The following is a 10588-nucleotide window of genomic DNA, read 5'->3' on the forward strand; positions in this document are numbered from 1 at the left end:
TGCCACCTTTCATTGTAGTTGTTTCTATCCCTTTTATGAGAGGTAGAGTTGGGTTGGATATGTCACTTAACTGGGCAGCCTCATTTATTAATATAACTGGCAAGTTCTTAGAAATTAGCAGATGCTCAGTAGAGACATATAGTCTGACTGATCTGCTACCATAATTTGAACTCCTTGTATCCACTCTGGTGAGTCCTTAAAGAATGCAGGAAAGCAGCGGTAGGGAATACTCTAGTAAGAAACTTTCAGTAATGCTTCTGTAGAAGGCTAGTTGAGACATAAGAGCACTGATGTGTAGTTGGAAAATCTGTGTTTCGTTGGCATGGCTGCCATTTTTGAACTATGGTTCCTTGGAAAAGTGCACATTCAGCTTTCCTATCTGTCATATGGAAGTACTAATATATCATGGCCACCTCAGACAGGTTGTGAGAACTAAATAAGAGGGCATTTGATAAAATGTGAAGCACTATGCAGAAGAAAGCTGTTGAAGTTGCTTCTGCTCATTTTGACATATCCAGTGTACCCATATAGGTCATATGATATTAATTTTTTACACTTAAATACCATTAGAAAAATGATTATTCACATAAGCTATATTCAGCATTCCAAAAGAGATGATGAAAGTGATTTGCCTTCTGCAAGGCTTTAGTAATCCCTCAAAGATGGAAATATGGCAGGTTACAAAAAAAAAAAATGGAAAGCAAGAAAATAATTGGAGCATTCTTTTGCAAAGCTGGTTACTGGCTCTTTAGTTCTGAAACCAAATGGGAATCCTCACGTTCATATATTGCAGAACGCATCTGACCAAATCAGACTGTCTATATAAGAAATTTATAGAGTAATTCCAAGGAATATCACACTCTTGCCCTCCTTGNAAGAACATGTGCAGTAAAAGTGAACTCCTGTATGAAGAGATGAGTCCATGAATACTGTGGATTCTGTTGCTCAGCTTCCTTCGCTTTTGTCCTCCCTAGTGACAGTGATGGGGGTGACTTCCTGCCGAGAGGCCCACTCATGATGACGACAAAACCTGTGCCTTTGTAAACAGATGTCTTCTGTTTTTTGACCCACATGCATAGCTGCTGAATGATGCTGTGGATGTGTTTTACTTATGTTCTGTTTCCTGAACTGCCGACTGTGTCCACAACTGCAAGATTATTTGTTTCTTCGTTCTGGCCATTGTGTGATGACAGTATGGGGGTCAGATTGGGGGCAGAAGAAATGTTTCAGAAGCTCTATTAAGTGACCCAGAAGACGTCTTTACCTTGCAGATGGTGTTTCATACGAATTTTCTAGTGTCCTGCTGGGAAGCCTTCCTTGGCTGATGATTCCTCGAACATTTGGACAACCATTGCCTTGTAGCATACACACCTTAGTACTTGAACTGCATTTCCTGAGATTGTCTAGGGGGAAATTAATCCTGACTGGATTCAGGGAAGTTTGGTGAGCTTGACTCTGCAGCTGCCAGAATTGTGGCTTCTTGTAGGATTTCTTTTTTTTTCTTTAATTCTAGCTTCTGCCATCTGCTAGCATAGCCCAGGTGTGCAGGATTTTTTTGTTCTCCTGTAAACATGACTCTGCTATCCCCTTTATTTGTCTGGTCATTAGTTATCAGATGGTTGATGGTTTGACTGACCATTCCTCAAAACATCTGCTCCAGACTACTTCTCCAAGGGGAATGAAGAATAGCTAATATGTTTGGCAGTTAGTAGGTTAGGTTTAATTGTATTCTTCTAATTTGTCAATTTGCACAATTTTTAGTCTATGTAATTCATACTCAGTTGTCCAGTTTATTTGGGTATGTAAAATGTACCACATGGAAATCAATATCACAGTCCTCTATCCTCAAAGCTCACGTCAAGTACCAGGTTCTCAGGGACGACTCCTCTGACTCTATCCAGAATGAGTTAGGATTTCCTCTTCTACTCATATCTGTGTTTTATTATGTGCCACCTTTCATTGTAGTTGTTTCTATCCCTTTTATGAGAGGTAGAGTTGGGTTGGATATGTCACTTAACTGGGCAGCCTCATTTATTAATATAACTGGCAAGTTCTTAGAAATTAGCAGATGCTCAGTAGAGACATATAGTCTGACTGATCTGCTACCATAATTTGAACTCCTTGTATCCACTCTGGTGAGTCCTTAAAGAATGCAGGAAAGCAGCGGTAGGGAATACTCTAGTAAGAAACTTTCAGTAATGCTTCTGTAGAAGGCTAGTTGAGACATAAGAGCACTGATGTGTAGTTGGAAAATCTGTGTTTCGTTGGCATGGCTGCCATTTTTGAACTATGGTTCCTTGGAAAAGTGCACATTCAGCTTTCCTATCTGTCATATGGAAGTACTAATATATCATGGCCACCTCAGACAGGTTGTGAGAACTAAATAAGAGGGCATTTGATAAAATGTGAAGCACTATGCAGAAGAAAGCTGTTGAAGTTGCTTCTGCTCATTTTGACATATCCAGTGTACCCATATAGGTCATATGATATTAATTTTTTACACTTAAATACCATTAGAAAAATGATTATTCACATAAGCTATATTCAGCATTCCAAAAGAGATGATGAAAGTGATTTGCCTTCTGCAAGGCTTTAGTAATCCCTCAAAGATGGAAATATGGCAGGTTACAAAAAAAAAAAATGGAAAGCAAGAAAATAATTGGAGCATTCTTTTGCAAAGCTGGTTACTGGCTCTTTAGTTCTGAAACCAAATGGGAATCCTCACGTTCATATATTGCAGAACGCATCTGACCAAATCAGACTGTCTATATAAGAAATTTATAGAGTAATTCCAAGGAATATCACACTCTTGCCCTCCTTGATATGAGGTCATTGAGTTCACTGGGTTTCAAAGAGACCCACGTGACTGTTAGAAGTTGCTTCAGCTTCCCCCATCTTCTGCATATTTTCCTGAGCTTCAAACGATGCCTCCTGGACTTCCATTCATGGAGGGATGGTTTACTGATTAAGCACTGTCTCTCTGACGGTGCTCTGACAGCGCCTAGGATGACTTAGAAAACGTCAAATTTTACTTCCATTTGGGAGTCTCACAATCACTACCTGCTCTACTAATTTCCCCAAAGCCTTCGAATAGCAATTACCGCCGTTCCTTTTCTGGGTTAATCAAAAGCAGCTTAGAGAGTGAATTATTCACCTCTCTTCTGGAATATTTGGTACGCAGGGTCTTTATTGGGACCCTATACTGCTTTCTTCATCATCTAAGACAGGCATTTTTTGCCTATGCCCTTTAATTAATTTTATGCCAACTAGCTGTACTTACCACAGTATTGGAGGCTAATTTGTTTCTTTAATCTGAAAAAAAAATTCAAGGTCCATTATAGTGATGGCAAGGCAACACAATGTCTGGAAGCTATGGTTACAACATCCAGAGGCATCTGGTATTTGCTGATGTCCCTGTAGAGCTAAGTAAAGTAGGACAACAAGTGGAAGTTGAACCGTTAGGCAGATATTACCTAGCAACCATCATATAGGAACACTTGATATTGATGGAACCAACGAGAAACTAGCTTCAGAAAAAAGGTGGAAAGGACAAAATGTGAAAAAGACCTTCAGCAGGCCACTGAATTATGTTTGCTATATGACTCTACCCAAAATCATAACCGATTTTTGGGGAATACGAAAAACCATGAATTCATTTCAAAATCATCAAAATGTAGACTTAAAATCTTAATAAAATGTTTGTCAATTCTTTCCTAAAATTTTTTTAAACTTAAAATTTAATTTGAAAATTTTTTTACATCTCGTTCTCATCTTTTTTCAATTGCAATTGGTATTTTATAACCAATATGTTAAAAACAATATATAAAAAATACAGACGAGTTCATTGGAAAAGAACATAGAGAGCCAACTGAAAGACAGAAACAAAAATGGAGTAAAAATGTACCCATAGAAAGATTTGTAAAAATGTTTCACATTTTTTCCCTGACCCCTTTGGGATGTCATTAATTCAAATATTACTGACCCTGGTCACAAGACTTCATTCTACTGACCACCACTTGATGCAGTCCAAAGCTAGTGTTATTTTTATTTTTTTTTATTTATTTATTTTTTAAAGATTTTTTTTATTTATTTATTTATTTGACAGAGATAGAGACAGCCAGCGAGAGAGGAAACACAAGCAGGGGGAGTGGGAGAGGAAGAAGCAGGCTTATAGCGGAAGAGCCTGATGTGGGACTCGATCCCATAACGCCAGGATCCCGCCCTGAGCCANGGAAACACAAGCAGGGGGAGTGGGAGAGGAAGAAGCAGGCTTATAGCGGAAGAGCCTGATGTGGGACTCGATAACATAACGCCAGGATCCTGCCCTGAGCCGAAGGCAGACGCTTAACTGCTGTGCCACCCAGGTGCCCCTATTTTTAAAGATCATTCTCTGCTTATGCTTCTTGTCTGAAAAGTTGTGCTTATATTCCAGGACACTATCATGGGCACCTGTTGTTGATGGGATATGAGCCAAGTTAATGGGAATTAATAAAAGTCTGGGAACATGAGTGAGATAAAATGGGAAATTAGAGGCCTATAGCACTAACATTTTAAGAGGAAATTATTATAAAATTCATTTTTTCCAGAACCCTAGAGCTGATAGATTTTAGCCTAGGAATACCTGCCTTCAAATCTGAATTTTGCCACTTACTTTCTTGCAAATTACAGCAAGCCTCTCAACTTCTGGTCTCTCCTCTATTAAATGGGACCTCACAGAACTACCATTAAAGTTCCGTTATATGAAGGTCCTTCTAATACTCTAAAGCACAGATGCTAGTTAGCACTATGGTTACTGCTTATCAGTGTCAAGCTCTTTCTGAAAAACCTAATCTCATTTAAGGCAAGAGGACAGTTGTACTTCCTATAGAGGTCCTTTCCCTTGACCTTGGTAATATTTTAAAATTGATCTTTGTAATGTAGTATCAACCTTTATGGAATTATGGCTAAGAACAGGTGCAGTTCCCAAATATGTTTCTAACATCTGACCGGAATCACAATCTGAGAATGATTCTTTAAAATAAATGGTAGTCCAGGGGCATAACAAGCGATGCTCGGTATCAAAGAAGTACCAGGACTAGGGTAAGTCACAGGGTAAGTCAACAACACAGTAAATACTCCAATGAGACTATTGAGTTATTTATGCTGATGATAAGATTCTATAAACTGGGTTTTACTCCTTTCACAAAAGATAGGTTCAGAACTCAGAGTGACCTTGGTGATNTGGCTAAGAACAGGTGCAGTTCCCAAATATGTTTCTAACATCTGACCGGAATCACAATCTGAGAATGATTTTTTAAAATAAATGGTAGTCCAGGGGCATAACAAGCGATGCTCGGTATCAAAGAAGTACCAGGACTAGGGTAAGTCACAGGGTAAGTCAACAACACAGTAAATACTCCAATGAGACTATTGAGTTATTTATGCTGATGATAAGATTCTATAAACTGGGTTTTACTCCTTTCACAAAAGATAGGTTCAGAACTCAGAGTGACCTTGGTGATTTAGAAAAGAGATCAGAGATAGACACAATACAGTTATGTCTGCCTGGGAGCAGAGGTAGATGCAGGATGAGAGGGCTCGAATGTGCCCAGATTTCTGGGGGAAAGACCTGGCGGCGTGCGTTGATGCAGGAAGAGAGTGAGAGGTCCTGGGTAGTTCTCAGATGGCCTGTGAGTCAGCAATGCAGCTGCAGTTAGAGAGCAAGCCGAGTGCTGCAGGGCCCAGCAGGAAGGTGGCGTGGAGCGGAACCCGCAGGGGCAGCTCCTCTTATGGGGAGAACGGGACAGGCCACATTTGGATGCCTTGTCTGGGGAGCCCTGTGGACTATTTGGCTCAGGATTTTGTCCCTGATGAAACACCTGTAAATATTTATTTCAGACACTTCCCATCATTACGTTTGCAGAAGGTTAAGGCGGCTTTACTCTTTCCGATGGGAACCATAGAGATGATTTACATAGGAGACAGAGCAGTTATCTGAAAGGCGAATTCTGTAGTCCCAACTCTCTGAACCCCCTTTATTAAAAAAGTGTTTGTGAGTGGGTTAGTAATATTTACAATCTTGTAAGGACCCCTAACTTTCAGCCCCTATCATCTCTTCTATTAGTATCTCCGTAAGTTGCCCACACAGAAGGCTGCTGGGCATTGCCCCACCTGCCTGGTCAAGGCGCACTCCCTTCCTGGCCAGCCCTATTCCCTTTGGTCAGCCTGCCCAGCCGCTGCTCATCCTTGGGCCTCAGCTGAAACCTCACTGCTGTGGAAAGCCCTGGTGACCTTCGTGGGTAGAGTCACATCCTCCGTGCTTGCCTCTGTGTGCCTCGTACATCTCTTTGTTAAAGGCTCATTAATCACACCGGATAGAATTAGAATGTGAGCTTCTTGAAGGTGCGGATAAAATCTTATTCATCTTGGTATTTTCATTACCTAGAAGGGTCCCTGGCACATGGTGCCTGCTCAATAAATTTTCATTGAATGATTAAATGAAGGAAGGAATGAAGATATTAGTACAAAATTTATGTAAACAGGTTTAAAAAAAAAAAAAAAGCCTGGTATTTAGCCTGAAGAAGGAGCCTCCAACTTTGTGCATTCTGTAGTGTGTACCCTGCAGGTTCACAGGGAATTAAATTTGAAGCTGAATTTTTAGAGTTTCCAGTGAGCTGTAAGGAAGCAGTCTTTGCCAGTTAACACCTAGGCAGAGCCTTTCCTCTCATCACCTACAGGGGAAGAGTTAGACTAAGTCCCTTTCAACTTTAAGACACTCTCTATTTTCATGCTAAGCTCCAGCACTTTCTGTTCTTTGGCTTGGACCAGTTTCCTGAGGGTCCTTGATGGAAACAGAATCTGCGTGAAGAGCGCAATTCCACCTTCAGTAACCTGCTGGAGGCTTTCTCTGTGGAAATAATCCAAAAGTTTAATGAGTGAAGAAATTTCCATATTGTCACATATTCATTTAATAACGAAGAGCCATGTGAAGCCAGCACTTGTAGTTTTCAAGCCTGTAATACATAAATGTGTCTTTTGGATTCTGTAAGTCTCTCTTTTCATAGTAAGTTTGATCAGAGGGAGACAAAAAAATCTTTACTATAGCATTGTCTTCAAAAGTTCTGCTTCTGTCATTCGAGTGAAGCATTTGATGCCTGTCAAGGATTTTAATGATCTCTTCCTGTCTCTGAAGGATGCTGGTCTCTGAGACATGATGCACTCCATCCACCAGCATTTTTGTTTCAGAAATAAACAGAGCAACAAAAATCGCATCATTTGTTTGCCTAATGGCATCTGTTTAAAAAAAAAACAACCGTCCTCCTTTCCTCCCACCTGTTTTTAATATTTATCTTTCCTTGAGTGTATTCAGCTGTCTTCAGTGTTGTCAGCGTGTTCCTAAGCAGGCTGACTGGGGTGTTGGCAAACGTCAGCAGCAGGAACCTCCAGCCCCTGACAGTTAGAGAAGACTCCCCTCTGAGCGGTGAGTTTAGAAAGCACAGATTGTTAATTTTTTTAAACCTTAGACTCTCAACAAGTTTATTAATGTCATGATTTAATTGTCTGTTTTAAAATGTTTTGATTTCCAGAGTGCCTCATGATTTTATTCATTTTTTATTAACGAACGAGTTATTGGTATTTTAATTTATAACTTAATTTTTAAGAGTCTAGACTCTATAATCCGTCAGGCAGAGGCATCAAGACCTCAGCAAGGCATATGGTAGGGGTGAGAGCACAAGCTTAGGAAACAGGCTCACTTCAATCTGAATTATGGCTCTGCCATGTCCTAGCTTCATGACTGGGGAATGAGCTGCTCTGTACCTCAGTTTCCTCATTTATGACATAAAGTTCATTTTATCTCTTTTGTAGAGTTATCATTAAAATTAAACGAGTTCTGGGGTGCCTAGGTGGCTCAGTCCATTAAGCATCTGCCTTCAGCTCAGGTCCTGATCTCAGGGTCCTGGGATGGAGCTCTGCATTGGGCTCCTTGCTCAGTGGGGAGTCTGCTTCTCTCCCTCACTGTCCCTCTGTATGCACGTGCTTTTCCCTCTCTCTCAAATAAATAAAAATCTTTAAAAAAATCAAACAAGGGGGCGCCTGGGTAGCGCAGTCGTTAAGCGTCTGCCTTCGGCTCAGGGAGTGATCCTGGCATTCTGGGATCGAGCCACACATCAGGCTCNCTCTGCATTGGGCTCCTTGCTCAGTGGGGAGTCTGCTTCTCTCCCTCACTGTCCCTCTGTATGCACGTGCTTCTCTCTCTCTCAAATAAATAAAAATCTTTAAAAAAATCAAACAAGGGGGCGCCTGGGTAGCGCAGTCGTTAAGCGTCTGCCTTCGGCTCAGGGAGTGATCCTGGCATTCTGGGATCGAGCCACACATCAGGCTCCTCCACTGGAAGCCTGCTTCTTCCTCTCCCACTCCCCCCGCTTGTGTTCCCTCTCTCGCTGGCTGTCTCTCTCTGTCAAATAAAATCTTAAAAAAAAAAACAAAAACCAAGTTACATGGTCTCTCCTCTGAGATACCTAGTGAATTTTTGATAAATTGTATTGCAATAATGATGATGGAGAAGCTTGAAGATGCCATTTTTCAGCAGGTGGGATTCATCCTGTTTTAGAGAACTCAAATCCTTATTTGTAAAAACAAATTTCCCCTCCTAGGATAGGAAAGATCTAAAGGTTTTCACTGTGTTAATTGTCAAATTTCTTGAAAAGCACAAAACAGCTGAAAGCGTCACCATTCAGACTTTGTAATAGCAGCACTGACATTTGAAAGCCCATTCTATGTAAATCTAGACACTGTATTTATCATTTATTTTCTGAATCTCTAAATACATGGCTTGGGCCTTTATTTATACACTTGGGTGACAAGTAAATTGCAGGAGTATCCATGGCCATGTTTGTTTGGGTGACCTTCACTTAGTTTCAAATACCCTGCAGACAGAGCTTCTAACAAACAGCAATACTGGGGAGAAATGTACGAAAGAGGAAAGGATCAGTGGGGAAAAAAGGTGTTACTATTTTAAGGTAATTAATATTTTGGTTTTCTTGGCAGTAAAAATAGGACTTCACCAGATGGCAGATGTCTTTTTGGTTGGTAATGTCGTGCTGTATTTTGAATGAAGCGATGGCAGGGGGAGGCGTTGTTAAACACAGCTTTTTCAAATCGTACCAAGGCATGCAATCCAGGCTTTGGGAACAGGGAGGAAATGAATGAACAAGTAAGGTATTTTTATTGCGTAAACACATGAACGTCTTTGTTTTCTTGAGAAAATGTGACTTTTTCAGGTGACATTGGACACGTGAGGGCTGTGGAATTCTGTGCGGTGTGCCTGTGTTGGAAACAGAGCAACGTGAGCACAATAGAACTCCTGACCTCTCAGAGCGGGCATCTGCAGGGTAGATAGGAGAATGTCCCCCTCTGGAGCCTTGCAGGGACAGAATGGAGGGACAGGGCAGACAGGTGTCCCTTACTCTGGACTCCTCTGCCGTGTGTTCTTTTATCACTCATGGACCGATTTGAGACTCCTTTAAGTCCCTAGGAAAGGCACTTGGAAAACAAAAGTATCCCCAGGCAGCTCACAGCCTGGTGGAGACAGGAGCCAAGGCCAGAGCAGGGCCACGGTCTCTTAACTATGGCGGCTGGTGGCAGTTAGACCTCAGCCCAAGCTTTTTCTCAATCTTATACTCTCAGTGCTCTCCACATTGCTTTCTGGGGGCACCAGGGAACCAAACAGCTGTACCAAGAATGGGCCTCAGAGATGATGATAACTGACATTTATTGAATACCTACTATGTGCCAAGACCCTTACCTGTGTAATCTCTGCTCCCTTGTTAAGCCCTCAAGACAGGTATTTCTCCATTGCTTTGGAACCACAGGAGCGTAGTGGCTGAGGAACGAGCTCAAAGTTACACTGAACGGTCATTGAAGTTCAGATCTTTCTGGAGCCAAAGCCCATGTTCTTCACATCCTATCACAGGGTTCTTTAGGGCATGCCTATGTCTTCTGGCTTGTTCTCATTTTCTTTAGCACCAAGGTGAGGATGAAAGAAAATATATATTGTTATATGATAAGATTATATATCCATATTTTAATGTGGCCCCAAAGATGAAGAAGTATGTATTATTATTTTTTATCTATCTTTTTTTTTTGCCATGCTGAAGCAGGGTGGTATGTGAAAAGGGTGTTATTCTGGAAGGTAGGCCGGGCAGATTTTAGTCTGAGTTGTAACACTACAAAGCTGTGGCCTTGGGTAAATCATTTAATCCCCTGATCTCAGTTACTTGAATAAAAATGAGGAGTAGACTAAATTACTGTATGTCTAAATTTTCTTCCAGATCAATGATTTTTTATTTATTTATTTTTGTTTTATTTTAAAGATTTTATTTATTTATTTGAGAGAGAGAGACAGCAACAGAGATAGTGAGAGAGAACACAGTTGGGGAGGAGAGGGAGAAGAAGGCTCTCCACTCAGCGGAGAGATCCCAGGACTCTGGGATCATGACCTGAGCCGAAGGGAGACACTTAACGGACTGAGCCACCAAGGTGCCCCTAGTCAATGATTTTTTAAAAGGCCTCAAAATCCTTCACTAACATGAACTTGCACTCCCTACCA

This window comes from Ailuropoda melanoleuca, chromosome 1 (assembly GCF_002007445.2).
Source record: "Ailuropoda melanoleuca isolate Jingjing chromosome 1, ASM200744v2, whole genome shotgun sequence".
Classification (NCBI taxonomy): domain Eukaryota; kingdom Metazoa; phylum Chordata; class Mammalia; order Carnivora; family Ursidae; genus Ailuropoda; species Ailuropoda melanoleuca.